Source organism: Centroberyx gerrardi, chromosome 19 (genome assembly GCF_048128805.1).
Source record: "Centroberyx gerrardi isolate f3 chromosome 19, fCenGer3.hap1.cur.20231027, whole genome shotgun sequence".
In the NCBI taxonomy this organism is placed as follows: domain Eukaryota; kingdom Metazoa; phylum Chordata; class Actinopteri; order Beryciformes; family Berycidae; genus Centroberyx; species Centroberyx gerrardi.
The window spans coordinates 4,863,232-4,890,993 of record NC_136015.1 but is presented as its reverse complement, the minus strand read 5'-3'; the positions used below and the strand labels follow the sequence as shown (position 1 = coordinate 4,890,993).

Genomic DNA, 27,762 nt, shown 5'->3' with positions numbered 1-27,762 from the left:
AATCACATATCTTCTTCTGTAGATTCTGGAAATAATATCTATGACAAAAGATAACAATATCAAGATATATGAAATAAATACCAGATGAGAAAAATATGAGAATACAAAGAAAAAAATTTGAATTTACAGCAAATGTGCCTACAGAAGGCCATTCATATGTATAGAAAGTGTTAATTTTTTAATATATTTAGAATTTACACGTGGATAACTGTACAGCACATGCATTACTATGACCTCCCAATATTTCAGTATTTCAAAATAGATCTATACAAAAAGTGCATGATTATTGGTGGTTATATAGTAGATTATGTTTTTTTTTTAATAAATAAATAATAAATACCACCATTTGTGACCATACACTTCGAGAATATGACTCAATATCTAATGCTGTATGAGAAAATAGTTCATCAAGGTATATATACAGTATATATATATATATATCATGTACAAATGTATATACTGTATATTACACAAATCTTAAACTTTTCATATGCTATGCTCATATGCTATGCTCCTTTAAAATAGCTGGCATAGCAAAAGAAATGCTTTTCTTTCAGTTTCTTTTCCACCATGCCACACCTTCGCTGGAAATTCTTACCAGTTCAGTTTTTGTTTTGCTTTTTAAACTCATCGTTGGCAGACTGAGGACCAACAAGCAGCCGTGACAATGGGTAAGTTACTTTGGGGTGAGTGGGGGGAGGATAGAGAGACAGAAAGGTTTAGATGTAGGCTACTGATACATGTTTCCTCTCTTTCCCACAGAGGCAGCGTCAACTCTGCGAGCGCTACTGAAAACGAGCGTTGCTTGCTTTTCCCTGCACCTGGCAGTAGAAAAAGCAGCTGAGGCGGTGGAGATAACCTGGTATTCTAAGGCTCACAGCCTCGTCAAAGTTACAGGACTCGGTGGACTGGCGTCTCTCTTGGGTTGTTTCGGGCTCGGCCTGGCCTTCCTCTCTACAGCGTGTGGAGTTGCAGTGGGATCTGGTGGTGCAATGATGATTCTGAAGAGGCAAGTTCAACCTGTTTTACACACAGGCTTCACTGGGCTAACAATATTGCTGGGATGTGGAATTGGAGGAGCGCTCCTTGGATCCGCCTTAATAACTCTTATGGTTTTGGGACTGAGAGGTCTCTTTGTGATGGGGTTCACCCTCAGCGTCGGCTTACTTGCCATAAGCAAGCAACAGAAGGCAAGAGTAGCCACTGCCACAGCAATGCTCTCCTTTCTTGCCCTGACGTTCATGACGATGCTCCTCGGAGTCTGGTTAGGAATGGCAACAGCTGGATACATGGTCATTGATCCTAGTGAAGCAATTATCCCTTGCGTATCCCTTGCTGTAACCATTTTGCTCCCAGCAGCATGTCTGGTGAGCGCTTTGGCTGAAAAGGCCTTTGGGAATAGCAGCGGAGGGAGTTTTGGATCGCTGGTAGCGGTGACCGGACTCCTGCTCGGACTAGGAACCGGACATCATTCTAGAGCAAATCCACTTTTCTATGAAACATTTTTCACAGTTCGTTCTGTGGTGTATATAGTAGAGATGTTAACCGGAGTGGTTGGTGCTGTTCTAGGGGCAGCGTCAGTCAGCTTCATGGAGGCAGACGGCTTGTCTTTGTGGATATCTATCCCTGCAGCTGTGCTCCTATACAAGCTACATGTGGACGTGCCACACATAGGCCTTCTTGGCCTGACTGAACGGTGTCTCGGTGCAGGAGGAGAAGTCGGACTGCTGTTGGGCCTTGCCGGAGCTTCTGGGATCTCCCTGGGATCGGCGGCTGCGTCAACAGGAAAACCGGCTTCACTTTGGCCACTTGTAGCGCTGGTATTTGGAGTGGAGTCTGGGGCCTTTTACGAAGATTCCCTCTCAGTCAATCATTTAGTCGTGTCTACGGCTTTGACGCTAACTCTTGTGCTGGCAACCGGTGCAGAGACTACAAGCGAACAGAAAAGTGGAAATAAAGTGACTCTCTTACTGGAGGCTGTGCTGGGTTTTGCAGCTCTTGGTGTGGCGACGATGGGGGCGATGGTGCTGGGGGCAGCTGGACTCCTCACAGCTGCTCTGGGATCTGCAGGATTGTATGGAGTTATACTAGCCGCCCTAATAGCAGTAATAAATAATGTATAATATAATGTTTATTATTTATATAACATTTAAGTTAGTTCCGGTCGAGTAATGTGATTGGACAGGAGGCACTCCTGGCTTAACAAGGCAAAAAACTATTTACCATAGTGCTAATTTACATTATGAACATTATTTTTACGCTACATTTTAAATCAGTAAGTATGTGTATCCTTATAATAACAACTTGTATTAATTCTCTCACACAATGACAAGCCATATTTATTCGGCTTCACATTCACGGCCATGTTTTTATAAGAGGAAGACACCATTTTTACAGTGTTTCACAATTGGTTTCAAGCATTTCTTAATACTGAGCTTTCAAAACCTTTAATGGAACAAGCCAACAAGTCAACCAACACAGCACATGTTGTCATCAGCTGAGTAGAGTATTTAGTCAGGTAGTCTGTTACACACTGACCCAGAAAACACTAAGAACAGCTATCAATACTGCATTGAGACCTTGTGTTATGTGGATCGGTTGACAGTATAAAATATGTATACTGTGGATAATTTGCTTATTTTACTTTTGCTTGTAAAACAGCATGGGATCGCTTGTTTTACTGTGTGCTGTACTGGAAGAAAGGGTTATACACAATAGAAATACAGCAGAAAAGGCTTCAGTGTATTTTACTTTTTCACATTCTACATTGATGTGGATCAAAATGTTTTTGCACAATTACAAGATACACGAAACAAAATAGTGATGGAAACAAATTCCAATACTATAACAGGAAATACGCTAGCGACTCCGTAACCTGGCAACAGCCAATGCAGACACAGAGAGAGAGAGAGGGAGAGAGAGAGAGAGGGAGAGGGAGAGAGAGAGAGAGAGAGAGAGTAGTGTTTTCTATAAAATTTACCCCATTTCATTATTATTCATAATTATACAACAGTTAGTTCCGGTCGAGTAGTTTAATTGGACAGGAGGCATTCCATGAGTGCTGATACAGTATAACAGCACTGGGGCGTTTTACTTTATGTATCACTCCACTTTACACCTGTTCCAAACCCCAAGCAGAGCCCAGTGTGTTCTGTACCAGAGCAGGTTGTGTAGTGAAGGCAGTAGAAACACTTTTATGTGTGGCCTTAACATGGGTATTACCTCCCTCCTGCCTAACTCATATGAACCCCTAAGTTAAGGTATCTTTTAGAAATCCACTACCAGCTCCTTTGTCTTACTGACGTTGAGCTGCAAATGGTTCTTCTTGCACCACCAGATGAAACGCTCCTCCAGACTTTACTTTACTCCTCCTGATGCATCCTGAAATAGAGGACTCATCAGAGAATGTTAAAGGTCCCATATTCTCCACTTTCCAGTGTTTTATTTTCTGTCTTGAGGTCCATTAATAGCTGTTTGTGTGGTGTCATGTACCAAAAACACTCTCAATCATTTTCCAGCATCTCTCTGAGCCTTACCAAGAACAGGCTGTTTCTGTCGCCGTGCCTTTAAGGCTCATTAATATTAACGACCCCTCTGTTCTGATTGGCTAACCGTTTCAAGAGTGAAATGTGAGACACCGCGGCCCGGCAGCTACAGATAGGGAAAACTCTCTGGTAATAAACAATGACAACCACTTTGAAAAAAACACTTTGTTAGTCTATTATTTCTTACAAAAATGATAATGAGCAAACCTTTGTGACGCCACAAAGTTACGGAAGTCCAAACGGCTCGTTTAGAGGCTCGCTTTTCTAATATGGATTGTGTGGATTTAGTTGGCGACCGTGCGTTTTGATACTTTCACAATGTTTAGATAGACCATCCAACTCCTTTATAATCAAAGAGGCAAGGGGAATCCTGTTTTACACCATATGGGACCTTTAAGACATGTCATGACCCACAGCTGAATCTGGAATCAGAATTGTAGAGCAGTGGTTCTCAACGTGGGGTCCGGGGACCACCAGGGGTGGGGGGGTTCCAGGGGGTCCCCAGCAAACTGATGAATTGTTAAACTTCAGCATTATTTACAAGAAGTTAACACATTTAGAGGATGCAGAAGAATGACTGTTTTGGTCATAGTTTCACTGTTATCTCTCTACCTACAATACAGACAGTCATGGGATTCTGGACAAAATCATATCTAACAATAAAAATATTCTCAGATTTGGGTCCGAGAGACAAAATCTCATCAAATGGGGGTCTGTGGCTCTAATGTGGACTAAATTAGGGTCCTTGATATTAAAAAGGTTGAGAATCAGTGGTGTAGAGGGTGATAATATTTGGCTGAGGCTAATGATGCGTTCACATTACGGGCTACAGAAACTACAAAACGGTACCAAGCCACATTGTTGCCAGCGGAGCAGCAAATTGTTGCCCGGGTGGTCATTGACAGTTCATGGAGCCATCACGTTGTGTACACCAACTAATAATGTAGCCTAATACTAAGTTATCTAGGTTAGCTTGTTAGCCTAGCTTGTAGCCTGTAGCAATCTAAGCATGCCTGTTAGCTATACCAAGATCATGAATGCCATGGTAATGAAGGAATATTTAAAAAATTGCCATTTATATTTGTATTTTGAGTCCTTTCTTTGCCATTCAAGTTTGCCCAGTTACTGGGCAAACTGTAGTTTTAATTTAATCTAATACATCCCTCCAGGCACTGCTGTTCTTTTTTCTTTCTTTCTTTTTGACGGTGAAATGAAATGACATGACACAACATGGTACAGTTGAGACATGTTCTACTTGGAACACAGCACTCCAAAAGATGCCATGATCCAAACATGAGAAGCATAGTTTGGAGATGCACACCTGCTGTAACCAAACTATTTAAAATAACTGAAAAACGACACAGTGTTATATGCGTTCACAGTCAACAGGTAAGATTATTTATGCCTCCAGAGCAGCTCTGCCTACTAGAAATATCTGTATAACCTGTAATTCAAGAAACCATGGTGTTGCCAACCTGCATCGCTCTGAGCTTCTCCCCGAGCAGGAGGGGCTGGATAGAGTTGAGAGCACTGGAGGAATCAAAGGACATGATTCTCATCATTCATCCAGGACTCTTCAGTGGGAATGAGCCCTGTGGAGCAGGTATAAGATGCTATCAGCCATGCCTATGTTGGCCTGGAATGAAAACATACACAGAGTTCTTCATCACGTGTCTGAGGTGCATGCAGGACCAGCCTATCAAAGGTCTTCATAGTGTGAGATTACAGTGCCACTGGTTAAGCACGCTGTTCTGAAAAATCTAACAGATTCAAAGCTTTTACATTTGCTGACACTTGGTGTCTGGTAGGTCTTTCCAGGGAAAACATTTCTGGTGCACAGGATGTAATGCGTTTTATGTTTACAATTTGTTTGGAATACGCTGGGAAAGTTAGCATAGTGGCACATCTGGGTTTCCAGTTTGTAGTCAGGGGGCTGTACAGTCCTCCGGCCAAACTTTGTCTCTATGGTAACATGTCCTCAGTCAAACTAGTAGCAACAAGATGTAGGTAAGTAGACAGGTGACCCACAAGATGATCATTATCAACACTAGCTGTGCGGACGTGACTGGTTTTTGTGAAAAAACAAAAACAAAAAAAATGCTGTTTTAATTAACAGAACTGGGATTGAGCTAAACGCTACGCCTGTCTCACTACAACTGGGTGCTAATACATATTTCCATTGAAAAGCGCTAGCTTCAATGCTAACAAGTGGAACCACAAAGCAACCTTTCTGCTGGACATGACGTTTTGTCTTAACCAGAAGAACTGGGTAGTTAGCATGAGCAGTGATAGCCACCATGGCTGAATAGACAAAGAACAGAGCGCCACCTACAGAAACTCAAACTGCATCAACAGAAAATCCAAGGAAAAAGACGTCACAGTACCTGACACACTGTTTGATTGACAGGTGAAGTGCAGTGCAGAAACATCACAGCAATGAGCGCTAAGCAACAAAGATAGAGACAAAATAAGAAAAACAAAAACAAGTTTGATCAACCTACATTCATCCATAGAAACAATTAAACAACTAATCCAGAAATCTCTGAATTATTTGTAATTATTTCTCATTTTTGGCAAATCAATTTAACTCTATCATTTTTAGATGAAATATCAAGTAACAGTAATGGGGTTTGCAAAATTAATAATATAAGGGGGAAAAATATTATAAGGAGAAAAAGATAAAGAATTCTTCACCCACAAGAAAATCTATTCTAGAAGAAATCTGGACTTGCGTGCCGTTAGCATCACCAAGTCAAAGATCCAATATGAACCCAGTCTCCCTCTTAAACTCGTGTGACCTGGCCAGTGATATGACCCCTAGATCAGTGACACGCTCCTCTTCTCAGACTTGATGCAAACACACACATTTTTTTCCCCTTAAACATCAACCAGCATACAGCAAGAGGTCATGTGGTCTACACTGCTGTGGTTTGGCCTGACACTCCCGCTGTCCTCCTGGTGTGTTTGTATTCTCCTTCATGCCCCACATATGAGTGGTGCAGGCATACTGGCTGTGTGTGTTTTAACCTTGAATTCTCAGTCAAGATTTTATTGTACTAGGAGATTTTCAACAGCGACAAGTTGTTCAACTGCACCTTAAAGGAAGAATCCCATGACTTGCACTCAAGTTACCCTCAAGTCACAGTTTTAATTGCTTGAGACTTGACTTGACTTGGGTTCTGGTGACTTGGGACTTGACTTTGACTTATACTTTGATGACTTGAAAAGGTTTCTAAAGGTTTGACAAAAGATCTTGTGTTTGTGTAAATGACTTAGATTGAAAGTGATGAGATTTGTTCCAGCAGACGACGATTATAGAAATCAAACTCATGATGCTCTTACCAAGTTTTTATCCTATTAAAACCATATTGCATTGAAAAGTCCTAGATATTTAGTTTTCTTTAAGATATTAAATTGATACTGGACTCTTGATTTGTTCTGACTTGACTTGCTGTTCTACATTTAGACTTGAGACTGACTTGGGACTCAAGCAAAGTTGACTTGGTCACACTTGGGTGTTTAATTGGCCATATGTACAGTAGAAGACACCAAGATATTTCCAGCAGCTACAATGGCGTTTGATATCAGAAAATGTTTCAGGATGTAAAACATCAGCGGTAAACGTCAGGTTTTGGTGTCAGTCCCTCAGAATCAAAGAGCGAGGGCTTCTTTCTAGAGCCGCCATTTTGCACCAAGAGACGTTCAACAATCATACAGGGAGAAATCCATCGTAGAAGAGGAGAGAGACCAGTTTCTCCACTGACAGTAGCCTCAATAGACCAGAATGCAATGCAGCAGATTTTGATTGCCTTTGAAGTCAACAAGTTCAAGCCCCTTCTTTTAGGGTTGTGGAAAGGCATTCTGGGAAACATATGAAATCACTAACTGAAGTAGAAGTAGACTAGGCAGGTTGAGGGAAAGTGGGGACACGGAAAGAGTAAATTATAACATTTCATCACAAAAGAACTAGTCCAACTTGGAGCCTTCTCCCTTAGATTTCTCAATTGGATAAAACATGGGGCTTTCCATCGTTCTCCTATGTCTGCTGCAGTTGAAATTCCTTAAAGTGGTAGATAATCTAGCCTTCCCGGCCACGTTAACGCTCAACCTTTCAGACACATACTAGTGATCATGTACATGAATGTTTGATGAACCGATGCCCACACAGACTTCGTTCCTCCGGTCTGGCTGAGCCCTCCGAGCCCTGCGTAAAAAAAAAAAGAGTTGAACGACTGCATTGCTGCCTGCACCACAGCACACTTGGAGTACTACCAAGTCAAACATAAAAAGCAAAGTTGATATATAAGAGAGTAAACAGGCCCTACACCAACCGATCAGCTCCATGCAAGGTATGCATGATAGGGAGAGATAAATACAAACCGCTGCCAGAAGATGTTGAAAGCCTACCACTAATAATTTACTGGGGAGCTGTGATTCTGCCAAGAGAGAAACTGTAACAGCACCTCAGCTAATATATTACAGAAGCAGGCTTGTGATTCAAGGGTCACCAGTTTGAATCCTTGGACCAGGGCTGGGGAAATCTGGTTGAGGGTGGTGAATGAGTAACATGAGGTGCCTTAGAGTAAGACATTTAACCCCCAGCTGCTCCAGTAGAGCTGCTCAGTGGCCAACAGTAGAAGACTGTGGTTGTACTGTAGATGTGACTGTGTGCAAAGAAAGAGCATGCGTACTCAGCAAACATTCCCTGGAGTAATACAAATTTGGGTTAAAGTGGTAATCCACAAGATTCTTGTTTTGTTTTGTTTTTTAATTTAGTCTCCATCTTTGGTGCTCAGCGCTCATTGCTGTGGTGTTTCTGCACTGCTCTACACCTGTCAATCAAACACTGTGTCTATTACTGTGACATCTTTTTCCTTGGATTTTCTATTGATGCAGTTTGAGTTTCTCTTTTCTTTGTCTGTGCAGCCATGGTGGCTATCGCTGCTCATGCTAACTACCCAGTTCTTCTATTTATTACAAACAAACCGGAAACGTTCGTCGCGTCCCGTGCAGCAGAGGATTTCTCCCAGGAAAGAGCTACCAGACACCAGGTGTTTGGAACAGCAAATGGAAAAGCTTTCATGAACTGGATATAGGTTGACTCACTATTGTGTTATACTGTATGTCATTTATTTACCTGAAAATGCCATGGATTATTACTTTAAATAGATACCATGCTCACAATATGATCAGCTAAGAGGGAGGAATATAGGCAGAAGAGAAGCATGAAAAGAATGAAGAGCTGTCATGATAAAGCTAGGGCAGGCAGGTACCGTGACTAATCTCTGTATGTCCAGGACTACACCAGTGATCATCTGATGTTATGTGAACAGACATATCCTGACACTTGCTGCATAATCTAGAAACAGGTAGGCTAATCAGGCAGTTCAGATGGTGGTATTGACTGGTATTGATAGCAGGTGGAATGCCAGTGGCACATTACACACAGAAAAATAAGGGTGCCAACTGGAACCAAAAATGGTTCTTTGGAGTGACGCCATAGAAGAACCATTTCAGATCAAGGTTCTTTAAAGAACCATTTCTGCAGGGTGTGCTTATTTTCCAAATGTATGCCATCACCCACCATCCAATAACTCAAATAACAATTAAGGACCTTTTAATATCCCAAAGAACATGAAGAACCAGCCACTAAAAGTGGTTCTTTAGTAGGTGATGGTTCTTTGTGGAACCACACAGCCTTTAAAGGAACCAATTAAGAACCATTATGTTTCTATGTGATACCAGATAAAATAATGTATAATCATGCAAAATGTATGAATGTGAAATGAATTAGTCTTAATTAAAAAAAAAAAAGGAAAGTGACCACTACTCATGGTTGTCACTTGGGTATGGCAAGGTGTGACACTCTCCACCTTAACCTAAGTGAATCCATTTGATCTTTTAGTTTTTATCATGAAAATGGAGAGCAAAGATCAAGCAAAAATCACTCTGTATTTGGAAGTCATATCTAAAACAAATCCCATCGGGCATTCAGGAGATGGATGCCCTTTACTTGCCAAAAAAAAGTAAAATCACATTCTACAACAATTGTAAATGTGAATGAATGTGAAAATTATTCAATTAATATATCAATCACAATTAATAAATTAATACGAATAAAAAAGACAATACACGAATTACATATTGTTAATAATAATAATAATAATAATAATAATTATTATTATTATTGTTATCATTATAATATAATAATGACTAATATTGTACTAATAATATGATTATTATAATTTCATTAAAATCCTGAACATCAAACGTGATTGATCAGGCTACCCCACAACGCATGATTTTCTTAGAACACACGCGCGCGCGCGCCCACATACACACACACGAGCGCGCGCGCAACTTGGAGCATTTACTGTCTGCTGGCTGAGCATGTACTGTAAAAACAGCCAACCACCATAGAAAAAACTTGAGAGTTTGTAGTAAGGGCGAGGCTTTTTTTTTTTTTTTTGGTTGCTGCTAGTGATTCAGCTCTCTGATTCCCCATAGCGATCAGTCCGAGCGCTGCAATTGTCAGTTCGTTAGTGTTGTTGTTTTTTTTGTTTGTTTTGTTTTCGGCTCCATGTTGAAGTTTTTGCTTCCAGACCAGAGACTCTTGTAGCAGCATACAGTATATTACACATACACGCACACGCGCGCACATACGCACACACACAGCTTTCGCCTGCGTTAACACCAGAGCGGGTCATTTCAGGTTAAAGCCTGGCGCTGCGTCCCGTTCAGTTTAGCCGACGGAGATCAACACTGGTTCCAGTTGAGAAGGAATGCACAGGCACTGGGACTCAAAATAATATTTGGACACGAGCTTCGAATTGCATATGCGGTATGTTCCATTTTTGTTGTTATTTTTGACAACATAGTCTAATGACAGCCTCACCAAAACAGGGCACTAGTAGGTGGCCGTGCAATTCCAGGCTAAATGTTCATGCTTTTATGTAGCCCCCAAAATGTTCCGTTCTCTCCTATGGAGGGAACAAGTAAAGCCGAACTCCATAAAAAAAAACGCAATGCAATGCTGCCTTGCTTATCGGCAGACGTTGCGTACTTCGTAGAACACGAGTAAAGACCTTGGACGAATCATTTGGGTCTTTTGGTAAATTCGGCGTAGAGGTTATCCATCAAGCAGCACCTTATTACAGTAAAATTTCAACTTTATAATTGGTTCATACTGCTCGCTACCGTCCTCCAAGGTGTTATTTTGGTGGAATGAGGTAGCTGGAATAAAAGGCAAATCGCTTCTAAAAGTTAAAATTGTATTCTAATAAGTGATGCTTGCTGTATTAGATTTATGCCGAATTAAAGAATGACTCCTAACGATTCATAAAAGGTCTTGAGTTATGTTTTATGATGTACGTATTTTAATTAGAAGCAAGGCTATATGGAATTGACTGATTTTTTAAATTGAACTTGGCGTAATGGTGTCTCCATAAGAGAACGCACATATCTGAGCTAGCTTTTATGAAGACTTCAGCGAGTTGGTTTATGGGCCTAAGTTATCGTCTCACTCATAGCCTAGCGTATAATGATAGCTTAGGATAATGGACGTCTGGCAAGGTTTGGTCCATTTTTACTTATATGGCCTAAAATATGTCAGACATAATAGAAAATATGCTACACCACCTCACTACTTCTGATGTAACATTTCCTCTCGCTTTGGCAATATGAACTTCACCGAAGCGCTCGATAACATCTGGTATGCTAAATAAGCAAACCTCTTTACAATACATCAAGCTCAGGTAGGACTACTAAACATTAGGCTATATTTCATAGTCTATCACTGATATTTCAGACATAATTTGTGTTGTTTGCTTATCTAAAAGTGATGCATGAGCTGACAAAATATGTGCCATTAGCTCGGGCAAATGATTTGTTTCTGAATGTGCATTAGGAGGTTCCAACTACATGTTGCTTACAATCAGATTGAAATATTTGTTTAGACCTATTTTACAGATAATTCTTAATTGTCCTTTATGCCGTGCCGTAGACAGCGTTATAGTAGGTGACATGATACTTGTATGTGGATCAAATGATGCCTTCAGATGTGAAGTAATGACGACTTTTACAGTCGGTGGTTAAACCGCACATGAACGACCCAACAAGGTGGTATATGACTGGCAGAGGGGGGATTTTCTCTGATACCCGAGTTGCAGAGATGTGAGGTTCAGGGGGTGGATAACATAGAAGCCATGTCAACAATTGATGCTACAAGTGATGTGTATCGTACGACGTTTTTTGGCTTATAAATGAAAGCAAATTCTCTCCTCCTGCTGCTGCTACAGCACCAAGTTAGTGATTTCTAAATTAATACATAAGTAACTAAAAAATAATTTTCCTACAGGGCTCATTTTGTTATTATTTTAGACCAAAAGGCAACCGAATTCGCGGCAAGTCATATTTACATCTTGTGAAGTCGGAAGCGGGAGTTTACAAGGAGCACTTGAAGGCAGCATTAGTTCGCTGCTGAGGGTATTTCAGGTCATCTGTCTGCCTACGCCGCTTGTATGCTGTGTGAAAATGAAGTCAGTTCGCGAGGTTCTGTGGAAATCGTCAACGCATAGGACAGGGTTCAGGTTTGCAACTGTGCAGCCAACGTATATTAAGCCACATCGGTTTATAAAATTATGTAATTTGCATGCAAACAGCAGCAACATTCACAGAGCTTTGATCGATGGAAAGCGCGTTTGTATTAAGCTCAGTAGTTACACGGAGTTCCCTTTTGATGTCGTTGTTGAAACTTGTTCGGCTGCTTTCGAGCCAAGCTGGATGCCCCACCCCAAGAATGACAGTTGTCAAAATTTTTACATGGCCAGTCTTGCTTCTTGCTTGGCGAGATGAACCCTTAAATATTATGGCGTAGTTCCAGCATTTAATATCGTTTGCCTCCAAAACTGTGTATCTATTTCATTTATGGGAACAAATGATAAACGCCATTTGACTATTTGGTCAAGTGTGATAAATTATTAGACCAATTATTAAACCATTAGAAATGATTCGACGGTTTTATGAAAGCAGTAGTACAGAAATGCACGTGCTCCAGAGTTTCTAGATATGCTAATTTGTGGCACGTGCTGCCACGGTTGGTTACATTCAATCCTAATAAAGTTCCCATTCGTTTTCTAATAGACATTTGCCGAAAAAAGTGTGCCCAAACAATAATTTTGAGTAGGAGTGTCTATAATTCAAATATTTAAGTTAATTTCAATAAAACCTTTTTTAAAGAAGGTTTAAAATTGTTTAGTATTTAATCATATTCAATATGGCATTCCACCATTGCTATATCTGCAATGAGTTCTGAAGATTTTGTCTACTCATAGGCACATAACAAAAAAATGAAATGGGGCTTTCAGTATAACAAGTTTGAGCTGCCTTCCTCCAACATCCTTACTCATAAGTATTAAGCCCATCTACTGGCCTATTTCATACTCCACAAACATTTAACAAAAATAATGGATGCAAAGTTTTATTGCTCTGACTTGTGATGACATTTTCAAGTGGACACATGTTACCTTGTGTGCGCCACTCAACCCTCCTACTGCCCCGCATGATTTAAGATGCGATTATTCGTGATTATTTATGAGCCTGCCCAGACTCTGTCATCGTACAGGGACGTGGGAAGCATTATTGTGATGATGTGTTCGTTGAGAGGAATGTTAATCAACAGTTGTTGCTGGTTTTGGTTGGGCCTCCTCCTAACATTTAGTTCTGTAATGGTTTGGTTTATGTTGTGGATGCTAAGGCCTTGCAGTCTTGGGTCATGTTGCTCCCAAGGTGGTTCTGTGGCTTATTGTTCCCATATGTTTGTTGTTAGTCGCACACTCAGGAAGTAATGGCTTGATTATTATGGAATCCAAAGCTACAACATGCAACTTTTCACCTTGAGGCGGTAAGTGTATTGTTAGTCCCGCTCTCTTCCTGCTCAGTCGGTCGAGTTTCCACCCCAACACCTGTCACTCATCTTAGTGAGCTGTATCTAGTCTGAGCAAGCATATGCCAGAGTTACTGTAAACACTTACACACTTTCTTATGAATACCTCTAAGCGTTTCCCACCAGATGTAACAAAATAAAATCTCTTCCACATAGTGAAAATATTACTTTTCACTGTCTGGCATTAAGTGTGTGCTGCATCTTCATGGGCGACAACAAATCAAACTGTTGTAGTTTAAGGTATAACCTATGGCCCTACTAATTTTGTTGGTCCTTTTTTTTTTACAAATGAACTGTACTGGATTTCCCGCTCGCCGGTAAAAAACACAAGTCAACGTATGATTAAGAGTGAAACAAAATGATAGAAACATACTATATATACCACATTTCTCAGGCAGTATTTGCTTCTAAAATAGTAGGTGTTTTCTCTAAGGCTGCATGATTAATCAAACGAAAACTGAAGTTGCGATTTAAACATGCAGGGGAAATGTGACAAATGGATTATTCAGTGGTTGTTTTGAATGCGTCAGCCAATGGCAGTAAATAAACTTTGGAAAATGAACTAGCATACAGGCTTAATGGTCTTATTTGACTCTAACAGACAATATTTTATTATGATGTACATATGTGCCAGCACTTTTTTTCTAATCTGTTTCCTAGAAATGCTCCCTTGCTGTCATTTCCCCTAACTATTGACTATTCAGTTAGGTGTTAGATTCGTTGAATGACTGGATTACCTGAAAGTGAGACTTTCACTTTATTTGTGTATCTGATCATTCGGGGGAGGTGGGATTTTGCCTCTTGGCTTTGTGAGATGCAAATCAAGTACAAGTGTGAACCAGAGAAGCATCTTGTGATCACAGTTGAGGTCAAACAGATATTCACCATGGAAATTATCATTATGTTATCATACACACATAGCAAGTCCTTCTCAGTCGTCCAGTTTTGCTGTATTAGTGACAGTTAGGATTCCTGTGGCTGCATAAAGAGGCAAATATATGGTAATATATGAATCACTACCTATCAACAGGAGGTACATTTGGCTGTGCAGTGTAAATGAGTCAAGCCCGCTGAGGGACCCGGGGCTCTATTTTTTCCCAGGCCTCGACAGTCCGTTCACAAGCGTCATTCATTCGACTATTACATGAAATTGTAGGCGCTGTTAGGGGCCACGCAGTTCATCAGAAAATAAATAAATTTGAAATTGCGGGATTGAATGCTGTGCAGTTTCCTGAATCGCCGGAGTTTACAGTTGTTTGATCAGGGCGTCATATTCTTCAGACAGCCTCCTATATTCTGCTGATGTTTCATTTGGAATCTTCAGTTGTATTCGAGCAGAAAGCATCCCCCTCTCTTCGAACTTTCTTTTTTAAGATATTAGATGCCTTTATTAGATAGACGCTAGTGAAGAGAGACAGGAAAGTATGATGAGAGAGAGGCGGATGACAAAGGTTCTGGTGCAAATTCGAACCCAGGATGTCACATTTACATGCATCTGCAATCATCGCATCTGCAATAATCCAAAAAATCGTCGAGTTTCCCAGTTCAGTCAGCTCTATAGGACATGAATGGACTTCCGGTGACTTGTTGATCCTGTTGCTCATAGTGTGCAGGAACGGTTAAAGTCACAAATAAGGCTGTGATCATCCTCCAGGGCAATGCAGGTTATTCTAGGTATCACAGACTGACAACAGCAGCTATGAGTAAAGAAAAGTCTGACAAACTGAGTCATTGTGTGCTGTAGTCTACTACTGATGACATGACAGTTCAAGGTTTTCGGCTGCTACGCTCGAACACTTGATGTATTTTTGTTGTTTGTGATTTATGTAGGCCGCATCATACCCTCCGCCTACATCCTGAATTGCCTAATGTAGCTAAAGCCTGGTTCTTAGGGCATAATTGATTTCTCAGTGGGTGCGCTGGAAAGAGTCGAGTCATATGTTCCTAACCTTGTCCTTTGTGCAATACGTTCTAAGACTGTTTATCGCCCAGGACGCAGAAATAGGTTGACATTTCCCAAAAAGAAAATGCAAATTTTCTGAGCCATTTTTTGTGAGCCATTAGCAGATGATGTTGAACTTCAAAAGCTATCAATGAAACAGCTTTACCTTGGTCAGTGTTATGTATTATTTAGCTTCTTGTTCTGATGCTTGAGCATCAGCCATAAGCCATAACACATCTATATTGAATGTAGCAAGTCTAGGATACCCTTGTCATAGCAGTACCTAGCATCAGTATTAAAAAATGGTGGCCATGTGTTCTGCTTTTTTTTTTTTTTTCATACTAGGAGATGGTTGACTTAAGAATTGGACCAGTATTGGATTTTGAAGGCCTATACCAATATTTTTGGATTGAAGCTGCCAATAGCTGATATTTTCATTTCAATGTCTTTAAATCTGTCCATTTTCATGGCAAAAAATGTGAAAAATTTGAAAGTGTTCAGTGTTTCAAGTATGTCATTAAACATTATGGTCATCATTTTGGAGGGTGACATCATTGACTAGCCGATATATGACATTTAATAAAAGATTTAATAAAAGGCCAATAACTTTTAAAGGAGTTTATAGGAACTTTTACTGTGACATAATGCGCTTGTTTGAGTTGCACGTCGCCGCTGCTTGCTGGTTAATGACTCAGAATTTGAGTGACATTTCCCTGATAGGCTTAATGCCTTTCAACGACATGCAAACAGTCTTACAGTCTTAATGTTGCATAGCCTACCTCTGCAATTTGTATAGGCTTGTAGCTCTGAACATAACCTTCACTGTCACGGGAAACATATGGACCATGAAACATAACTTCAGCTTTTGTTGTAGTTGTAATGACGGTTTGTAGGTGAGCGATACTTGTCATTAATCAGCATATCAGCCTAGCCAAGGGGCCTTGCTAGGAACAGATGTAGTATATAAATACAAAGTAATTTAGGTAGCTTGTAGGAACCTTTCTATAAATCTAAACATAGCAACATAATAGTGATCTCACACTATGGACTTGAAAAGCAAGCCGCCACTGTTCTGAGGTCGAGATTAAAGACTTTGAACTCAACCGAGGAAATATGATTCACATGCCCTGTAACTGAAATCTAATCTTCACAAGCGTGCATTCAACTGATAACTGCTGTAGTAGTATTGTTGATTTGTTTGGAGTCCAGTGGGATTTCTGAATTAGTCGTCCGTTTGGCTTCAGTTTGATAGTGGGCTTAGTGTTCGTTGAACTGTTGATTGGACTTTAAAGCCTATGGTGTGTATTGTTATGATAACATTATGATAAGATAACATTACTAGTCTTGCCCTTTCCAGGCTGAGTAGGCCTTAATGGAGCCAACATTGCAAGCCTCCCTTTATTATAGCTGATCATTTTGTTCCTTTAGGTGCTGTGCAAACCTTCCTCCTCCTCCTCCTCCTCCTCTGCAGTTAGTGGATCTTTGGATCAATGCAGCAATTTGTGTCCGATCAGTTGTGATTGTGTGTTGAGTGCTATTTTATTGGGTGCCTGTGCTGAGTGAACAGTGGTAACCTAGAGAATATAAAGCTCTGAATCATGTATTTATTTCAGTAGAGCTGCCTCTTCTCTTTCCAAGAATGCTTGGACTCAACAATGCTCCAGTCCAACTGGCTTTGTGCGATTATCTCAAGATCCTCTGCAAAGTTGCATCTCTGCAAAACAAAGATGCACTTACCGTGAATTAAAACAGCTCTTTGAAAGGACTTCCCTTAAATGATGTACATGTTATTAATTCACAGCAAGATGGTGATGCTGATGACACGGTCAACACAGCAGCATCAGCACAGTCAAAGCAGAGAACGATGTCGAGCAAAGATATCTGGAGTGAACAAGCACTATAACCCAATACTCCATCTAGTTACCGCATGTTTTCAGTGTCTTGAAACTCCAATGGGTGGGGAATTTTTGTTCCAAAACAGAGTGTGAGTTTTGAAAGCCAGAAATCTCAGCACCTTGCCAAGTAATCGTTGAGTCATTGTATTGATCAACCCCCTCAAGATATACAGTATAATGGTCATTTTATGCTATGGGACAGTAAAAACCCTACTTATTTCCCCTTTAAGGAATGAAGTTATTTAAGAAACTTTTTCTCATTCTTTCATGTCAAAAATTAAGCGGCAATTTCTTCATGTTGCTTTTATTCATCTTCAGCTTTATTAGTGATTAAGAACAATTTTGATCTGATCATCTAGTCTCAAAGACTAATTAACCATCAGTTATTATTTTACAGTTCTCATACAGGGGCAATCAAAAGGAACCTGTGAAGGTGTTACGCCTTTTTATTTAATTTCAGTAGTTTAAAGCATTGCTGATTTTTGCATATACTAGGAGTAAATATCTTTAAAGGGTAAACAATTTGCAAGTAATATCTCCCTTTTCTGTTTTATTTTCTTCGCCAACCCAAAGTAGGTCTTACCTTTGTATAATATGCCATGGCATAGAGAGTCTATAAAGTCTCTCTTAAGTAAGTCTGAGTGATTGGCAATGCGCTTCGGGTTGAGATAAACCTGTATGAACTTCCTTAAGGAGCATGAAACTACATTTAACAAAGTGTGTTTAATCTCACTTCTACAAAAAAACAAAACACTTTTAAGTCCTGTGTTGTTAACAGAACACGCTCCTCTCCCATTTATCCTTGTCTGAATGTCGTCGTCTTTGCCTAAGCTCATATATAAATGAATTCTGTACAACTCCATTTGGCTTTATCAAAAGAAACTATTACTATGGGTAAGTAATCATTCACCTTGAAAAACAGTGTTTGATAATTAAATGATGCACTGGAGCAAGAGTGTGCGGCTCTCATCTTTTTTATCTTTAATCGTAAACGCGAACCAAAATGCGTTTATGAAAGCCTTTCCAAATTGAGCCATGACAATTTATGAAGTAGTCTGTCTACTCTTGGTTTGTGTAATCTATTTATTCCCCAGATAGCCATAGATATTCATTGAATGACTGCATTTTGCATCCAGTATTCACTCCTCAAGAAACCATTTTGAGACATTCCTTTGTGGAACGATGCAATATCGGACTGTTTAATTGACTTGCCGCTTATTGGCCAAATGTGCTTGCGGTTTTAAGTGTGCCTGCAGGGGATTTTTTATGAATGATGCAGCAAAAATAGATTGAGCAGATGGTAAGCAGGCCGCTACAGGTATGAGCTTCGTGGCATGTAACGATGAGCCCAGGGAACGGCCCAGAAGGCCTGATTCAGTCTAGTTTCTCTCCCACAGATGAGAAGGATGTGTCTCATTCTGTGGCCAAGCGTTTGGATAGAGAACAGACTGTCACGGCTTGGCAAAGTAGACCCGGGAAGAATTCATATTTAGCTGTGTTTTTTTTTATCAAACATGATTTTATGGCTATTGGTTTTTGCTTGACTGGAGCTGTCAGATTTTTACTAGTGCAGCAAATGGCACCAAGTCAAAACACAACTGCACACCAAGGTGGCCGAGCCTGACAACTGAGAAATGTGGGTTTGTGTGGCAGGAGCGTATCTGAAGCCTTCTGTTTCTTTCTGGTCAAGGATAAAGCTGCTGCCTGGCAACAAGTCTCTCTGTCTTGGAGCATCTGCCTTTCTTTATCCAGACTGTGATCGTGATCCTGTCTTCCCACAGCTGATCACCCTGATGATTTGAGAGATTTGTCGAGATCACTCGCAGAACGGCGTAAAGGGAGAGTACGCCTTTTAATACGCCCAAACTAAGACACTAAGTCAGACGTTGTTTCCTCTTAAACATGCGAGGATGAACAAAATACGGCTTGATTAACCTGTTTTGTTTTCCTCGTGGCTGTGGACGGGTGGAGGTGGTGTGAGGTCGGACAAAGTTAAAAAAATGAATGCATAATGCAATCCTTGTGCTGCTTTAATAGCCAAGTATTTGCTGTTTATCCGTTTCTGTCAGTGTCTTCAGCCAAAGTTGGTCATCACAAGGCCAAGCGGAGCTGACTAGAGACAGCGCTGACTGAAAATGTTTCTAACATATGTTTAAGACCACTGTCAGTTTCCTTGAAAATAGAGGGTGTCCCAAAGTTTGGAGTCATAGGGGACACCTCAAACCAAACCAGTATGAAAACTGCTTTTCAGAAGTGAGATTTGAACCCTCGCTACAAGAAAACACACATGGTGTTTCTTACCCCTATGATTCCAGACTTTTTGGACACCTTGCACACCCCGTCTGACAAATCATTTACTTGTCAGCAAAATGGCTAAAGAATCATATAGCATGCATTTTGCTTTGAGATATCTGAGTGGCACATCTTGGCACATCCTGCTACTGCGAGTTTAGTGGAAACTGTGCCTGACGATGAGACAGAACTCCTCTGAACTCCGACTCCGACGAACAAGGCTGGTTTATGAAGTTTGTCTGGCTGAATATGCCTGCAGCTGTCAGAAACAACTGCCCCCATGGCATACACACAGTAAATCACTTTGATTCAACAATGGTCAATGCTGGACGGATGGATGGGTTTCCTGCAGTGTTTTTTATTCATGAAACACCATGTAAGCACTGGGCACATCGAGCCGCGTATTATGTATTCATGACATTGCGCCCTATGTGACCTGGCTTTACCTTCACTCTTCACTGTCTACCGTGCTATAGGGTTGGGCAGTATCAGTTTTGCCCAAATATAATGGGGCTGTGGCTGAGTTGGCTCATTAAACGAACACAAAACACCCCGAAAAAAGTCTAATATAGACTACTATACCTCCAGGCTTCTGGACAAAAAGGCATGTCTGGCTTCAGCTGGCTTCAGCTTCAGAAATTGGCAGCGCGTGTTGCACATATATATACAGCAGTCCATAGAGGACATACATAAACATTTTTTTTCTCTTTTGTGATGTCGAGATAACGACTTAATTATCTTATCACGACAAAACAAACGTCGTTTTCTCATCCTAACGACTCATAAAAGATGTTTTCTCGTCATAACAAGATAATTTTGTATTGTGAGATGATATTGTATTTTAGACTGTTGCAAGAAGCCAAAAAATGGACCAGAAGATCCGATTTTATTTTGACCACGGTTTACCATATCAGTACCATGTCCATCACCTGCGAAGTAAGCTGTCTAATCTGGGCCTTTAGTAGCTGAAGTAAATAATAACGTGACATTTTCCCAATAGAGAAGAGTAAGCTAGCTAATCAGAGCAGAGATCCAACAGAAACGCTTAATATATCGCCGTCCAAAACACTGGAGTAATTTGCTTTTTTTGGCCTGAGCACAAAATGTGCACTGTTCTCTGCACCTGGCCAAGTAATGGTTGAGTCACTGATAGTGATCAACAACTCTATCACCCCCCTACAGATATATTATGGTCATTCTGTGCTATGGGACAGTAAAAAATCGTACTCACTGCAGCTTTAATTTGGCCCAGATCAGCAGACTGTTCCTCATATCATTCCACTTGAACCTGAAGAGCTGCCAAACAGCCGCAGTAGCGTTTCTCTTTTTAATTTCCCTCACCTTCCCCTCAGAGCGGCTATTGCAAAGTCAGTTGACACTTGCCTGAAGGGAATAACAGTGTAATTTGCGCTCCAGCTGCAATGACTAGTGGTGCTGTTATACACAAGAGCTAATGAATAGCAAACATAATGTGTTATTTTAATAGGAAACGCAAATGATATCACAGTATTGAATATGATACCTTGAACCCTGGCATACAATATTAGAATGTTAATATTATTAATATTGGGATACTGCTGTCTTAGAAAAAGTGAAATGTAATTACAATGCTATCTGTCTCTCTACATCTGTATATCTGTGTATGGAGTGGTGTTTTTCCAGAGCCCAGTCACCGGTCACAGTTGCTCACTCTACTCTCATCTCTCCCTCAGCGAATCACAAAGCCAGACACTGGAGTTTACTTTTAGACAGAAGGAAGTGAAACACAATAGCTAGGCAAAACAGAAGCTGGCAGACTGTGTTCTGGGTGCTACATGTAGCGTCTCTCTTCTTTCGCTTTTGTTGTGTCGCACACTCTCTTATGGGTGCGTATCTGAGAATGCAGAACACAGGTCGGCCAGTCCGCCGTGGCATTCGCCATTCGTTGCCAGGAGGTGTGTGATTGACTCGCGTCAACCTGCTTTCTGCCCTTCCTGTGTCACTTCTTCTTTGTTTTTTTGTTCCCTGTACCCTATGTCGGTTTCTATAGGTGGTGTGTGTGTGTGCGTGTGTGTACTTGTGGGTGTGTGCGTTCATGTTAAAGCCATTTGAAGAGTAAAGAAAGAGGAAGGCTGCAAATCATTTCATTCTGGTGAGGAAGGCTGCATGCAAGAGCAATGTATGTTATTTATTTTGCAGGCTTTTATTTTGTATTAATTCATATATCAAATTTGGTTTTTATGTTTGTTGGATGTCTTTGAATTATTTAAAGAAGTATGAAGGAGTAAGACGGAAGCCTAGCTGCAGAGGGAGGCAACATTCAGTCACGCTTGCAATATACCTCAACTTTGAAAATGGCTTTAAAAGACAACAAATAAGCATTTTGTTTGACACGTGAGACTGTAGTCTTGTTCTGAGACGATGAGACAGGGGGATTGCCGACTTGTTTAGCTATCAGACTGTTGAGAGGCTTCATGTTTTGTGTCCTCAGAGTGGGATTTTCAGACAAGACACATTAAGGTAATTAGATTCGCAAGGCGTTTAAGCAGTGAAACGATACACCCTGATCTGGAGGAGAAGAAACCATGTGTTTGGTCTTTAGAGGGCAGGCGTCGGTGCTTCTGCCACAACACACCCAAACAGCTCTCGATGTGGGACTGAGACTTGAGCGTAAGCAGACTTTGTCTCGTACCTCACCTTTTCTCTGCGATTAAAGCGTCCTAAGCCTATTGTGGATTTGCGTCGTCTAAACCCTTTGTCGAAATCTGCTTTGTTGCCGAAGAAGAAAATCAAAGCCTAAATCAAAAATCTCTTTTGTTTTAGAATACAAAGATTTTGGACTTTTGGACAAAGAACGGCTGATTTTCTGGGAATGTGGCAGAAGAGTTTAAGGCTTTGAAGCAGATTTGTTTGCTTCTGGTGTAATTGACCGCATAGTCAGATGATAAAAAGATGCAAAGCCCGCGATAACGCATGTTATGTCAATTTCTAGTCTTGCCACAGAAATAAAATGAGTGTTCCGACGCTGGGATCCCACTCAATCTATAATGGATTTGTGTTGCTGCAGACTGGGTGCGCTCGATGTCAGGATCCCAAACGTATTGAGAAGAGACGGATGAGACGTGCTAATCAGTTGCAGCATTACAGCACAGATTTCCGATTTGGCTCTGATTCACTAACCAAATATTTTCAGCATGAAAACTTAACAGAGAGCAAGCGAAACAAAGCAAAATGGAATTAGTAAAAGACATCCAAAGCATGGGATGCCTTCATCACACTGCAAAGCACCTGCAAAGAAAAGATGCAGCAGTGATGGATACTCTTATTTGAAATGAATGAGCCTCCATCAGAGATTCAAGCGTGATCCAAGCCTGAGTCTTATTTGAAAGTTCAACAGTGCACACCAAACTATATCTTGCTTCCAAAAGTTGACTGCTTTTAATTGGCATTTCAGCAAAACAGCCTGGAACGAATGCATGTTGTGTTTTGCTGAAAAGCTCTGGATTGTCCTTTGACATTTTTCTGAGAGGGAAGCCCCCTGTGGATTGGAAAAGAAACAGTGGTGTTGATCACCGAGGTCACTGTGCAGCATACAAATGGAAAGTTCACTGAATCGGTTCCCAGAAAAAAAAACAAAGGAGAAAAAATGGTGGCAGCCAAAATGAGCGTTACACCAATATGAAGTCTTTACTTGTCAGATTTTTTGGTTTCTTCTCTCCGCACCGAGTTGACCTTTTTCTGTTCTGATCTGTTATTCGTTCCTCTCATCTTGAAACATGTGATTGGGACGCCTTCTGTATATCATCCTGACATCTTGACCTCAGCATTGGCAGCCTGTCTTAGTCACTCTTCCAACAGTGTTGCTGTCCCTCGGTTTTTTTACCGTCATTTACCTTTCCCCCTGTAATCACGATAGCCGTCACTAAATGCAGCCGCGTGCGTTCCAGCATCGTCATTCATGCACTTCTTGTTATTTGCATCATTTGTTTCCCCTGCTTTGCATATGTGCTTGATGTACCTCGTTTTACCCCTGAGAGATTCAGTAGCTGCCTCTGCCACTTTCTGATAACAGCGTAGTGCTTCCCAAAGGAGCGGTTATCATATTTTGATGGCTTTATATAGGTTCTAATATCTAACCCGCTTTCAATCTGATCAGAAGGCTTTTTTGGCAAAAGCTTTATCTTGATTAGCAACCAGGTTTGTTTTCCATTCCATTTCCATGATTTTCTATTTCCATGATGATCTTGAATAATTTATTTGATGTCCGCAGATCAGAAAGATCAATATTGAAATAATGTTATGACTTGGAAAAGCCAAAGTAGATTGGTGAGATAGGGAGAAGGAGAATCATAGATAGTCAAATGTGTTTAACTAAAGGACAGGAACAAATGAGGGATGTTCTCTCATTCTGTTGACAGACATTTGTCATTTCATCGTGAATATTGCAATATTTGAATTTTTTAAAAATTAAAATAAAAAAAAAGTAAAATAAAAAAATCAACAAAAAAAGGATCACCCCCCCACCCCGCGAACAGTGATAATATTGTATATCGCGATATTTTGGTAGGACAGTATCGCGATATTAAATTTTGGATATCGCCTAATTTGATGTGTATTAGATGTTGGAAAAAGATGCTGTTGTCTGCCATCGTTCTGCTGGCATGTCGCCTGTAGCTCGGTGACAGACACTTCCTACTACCTGTCTTATCGAGCAAGCAAAGGTCATCACCGGCAGCACATTTCAACACAGATATATCAGCCATTCATCGTATGGTTGTGTTTTAACAAAAGACATCAGCAGTGCAGGGAGGCCTTCAAGGGCAAGGAAAGCTTCATAAAACCGGTGTACTTTCACATCCAGACTGCCTGAACCGGATCGCTAGACGCGCAGCCTGGCCTGTTTTATTACAGTTCACCTATCTCAGAAATAAATAACTCAAGTCTGTAAGGTTTGGATTTAACTTGCAGCGTATGCGGTTATGCATTTGATGCCAGTTGACCTGCTGGTGATGCAGTATGCAATGATCTACACAGTGTAACAAATGCTTAAAACTGACGTTATGCCCTCTCTTTCTCTTTTATGTGACTGGATCTCGACAACCAACTACTGACACCACTGCAGGTAAGTCTTGGTCTCCTTTCATTCCTTGTGTGTGTGTTGGATTCTCTGAAATCAGTTGTTTTCCCCAAATTCCCTTGATTTTTTCCTGTAACTTTTCCCAGAATCATTAAGTGTTTTTACACGCGATAATGCTTGGTGTATTGTCTCAGTTAATAGACATCTCTGCGTACCGCCTTTTGATCATTCAGTGGTATCATTAATCATAGTGGTATGTTTAATCATAGTGAGCACTGATATTATGGGCTTAAATATAATTTTGTAATCAAACCTAAGGCCAAAACATTTCATCCATCGGAAAGTGCAAAGGCAGCGTCAGGTTTTATTGAAAAGGAGACAGTCAGATAAAGATGCACGCATGCACACGCGCACACACACACACACGCATTATGCAGAAAGCTTCCAACACACGGAACTGCTCAGAACTGGTCACAGACAGTTTGAAAGTGACGGCACTTGGAAGTACTTGGAAAATATGTGTGGGGGGGGTAATTTTACATATCATTGATTGATGCAAATACACACACACACACACACACACACACACACACACAGAGACACACCCCACACATTACATGCTGCGATAATGGAATAGGTTTCTGTTTATCTTTCCATGATAGAAACTATTTTCACAACAATTTTGCCAAAACCTCATGTTTCCGTAGCATTCTGCGTCTGTTAAATTCTGTTTTCCCAAACTCCACACTCCGTGATTCAGTCCGCAGTTTCTGCAAAGCGGAAAACACAGGCTGCTGTGTGGGTTGATATAGGTACCTATGCCTGTGCCTTCAGCAATACCGCTAGCTGTGTGGCCTAATGTGATCCTGTTATAATCTGGAGTGGATTTATGTTAGGTATGAGAAGCTTATGAACCCCCCGGCAGTCAGTGTGGAGCTGCGCCGTGTTTTCGTGCTTCAGGGAAAGTCTGAGAAACACTTTCAGGCTTGGATGGGGTTGAATTATTCATGGAGAGAAAGAGAGAGAGAGAGAGAGAGAGAGAGAGAAAGAGAGAGAGGAGAGCTGTAAAAGCCTTCATCTTCACTTTTCTGCCCCTGGCTGTGCCGCTCTGTGGTGCACTCGCAGTGATGGGGTCAGTCGGGGTAAGAAGCCACGTGATCCCCCTGCCAAAATACCCCCTCATCCTATAGATGCCACATGGAGAGGGGCTAAGAGGGGGATAGGGGGTGGGAAGGAAACGCTAACATGCTACACAAATCGCCCCCTGCCTGCCGCTTGTTGATTCCCATCCAAACCACAAATTTTTAAGATGTCAGCGATCCATATCTAAACATCTGTTCTGTATTTTTGTTCACCCATCACCATGTTGGTCATGTCGACTTGTACATATTTGGCTGTCTCCGCTGTCAACAGATTGTAAAACGGTAAGAAGTTATAACTTTGTAATGCTGAGGGCCATGAAAAGAGACTGGTAGGCGGCACTGCTTGCCTGTAAGCTGCAGATGAGCAGTCATTGGAATTCTTACAGTAATTCTGAAATCTGATAATGATGTAATGATGTCTGGTCGTTGTGTCGGATGCACGCATCAGAGACTGTGGCCGTCGGTTTTAAACGGGAGCACCAGAGATCTCGACTTTCTTCACAATGTCTCTCTCAGACCTGGTTGGTGTAGAGCAGTTATTTTGAACCCAAGCGTGGTTTGCCCTTTAGTTCTGGTTTGCTTGGGCAGATGTGAACACAGCGATCGGACCGAGACTTTGTTGAGAGGGAGGGAGGTTTCCCAGTTCTTTTCCAAACCAACCGTGGAGCTTCGTTTGGAGGGAGAATGTGATTCAGCCATGATCCCAGCCAACTACAGGAAACACGGCGCATTAAACACGCAATGAATTATGGGGTTAGGGACAAGTTTTACCCCAGAAGAAAGTCTACTAACTAATGAAGGAAAAGTGGCTGTAGGTTGACACATTTTGGTTCGCTAGGAATTTTGCGTATCATTATGTGTATCATTTTAACATCAATAAATTATTACCATATTCATTTTGAAACATTAGTAGAACAAGGCAATCGCTGTGAAGATTGTCAGCCTCTGCCGACCTCTGCGCTGCATTTTACATTGTGAGCCAGTAGGTCAGATTTGGTGGGAAATCTGCTGGATTGCTTTAAAAAAGGACATTGTTAGGAGATTGCTTTATGGCACAAAATAGGAACCATTTTCCCATCTTTGCAAGTAATGCAGAACTTTATTCGAGTTCCATTATTCTAACTGCAGAGTTTCAGTTTACCTGCTTAGAATGCATATTGGCTGTTATCAAGGCTGCTATTGCTCTTATCTTTGAGAAACAAAATGCTACAGGTGGCACCTTTAACCAAAGCAATACATAAATGAAGCAAAGTGACAACCTGACCCCTCCTTCAGACCAAAGACTATAGATTTAACCTTACTCTCAGTGTTACCCTCACTTGAACAGAAAATCCACCCTAAAGTACATTAGCAAAAAATAGCCATTTGTGATGTACCTTGCATTTCTGGGCCCATTTTTCTGTTTGATGGTATATTGTTCTTATTCCCTCGCAGAAGACGTGACATCAGACAGATCGAGATATTTTCTGCACAGCTACAATGGAGTTTAATAGCAGAAATATTTTCAGCGATTTTGGTGTCAGTCCCTCAGAATCAAAGAGCAAGGGCTTCTTTCTAGAGCCGCCATTTTACACCGATGTTCAACAATCACCATCATAGAAGAGACAGAGATACCAATTTCTCCACCAACAGTAGCAAGCAGTAGCCTCAATAGACCAGAATGCAATGCAGCCACAAGACATCTTGGACGCATTCCATTACATAAAGATTTCTCCTCACCTCCTTGCCTTGCGTCTCCTCCTCGACTCCTCGTGACCCTGTGTCCTGTCAATTGGAAAGTCCTTGAACGCACCATATTGAAGTGATGTTTGAAGTAGGGCTGGACCCGAATATTCGACTATTCGGATATTCGTTCGTTGGGTAGGTATTCGGTTTTCAATTTTGGGATTCGGATATTCGTTTTTTTAATGTAATTTTATATGTAATGATCGCTGCTTGGGTGTCTCT

At 41.0% G+C, this 27,762-nt stretch overlaps 1 protein-coding gene across 3 annotated transcripts in view; it reads left to right on the top strand.

Moving 5' to 3' along the window:
• The first annotated feature begins 10,057 nt into the window (after window positions 1-10,057).
• thrb (thyroid hormone receptor beta) overlaps window positions 10,058-27,762 on the top strand; it is an 84,740-nt gene continuing 67,035 nt past the window's right edge. For 2 of the 3 annotated variants that reach the window (XM_071907538.2, XM_078290345.1), the window contains exon 1: window positions 10,058-10,386. The gene's annotated coding sequence lies outside the window, so the exon portion shown is untranslated. Of the gene's footprint in view, window positions 10,387-21,668; window positions 21,749-27,762 lie in introns of those variants that run through there. The other variant, XM_071907540.2, reaches the window with a different exon arrangement.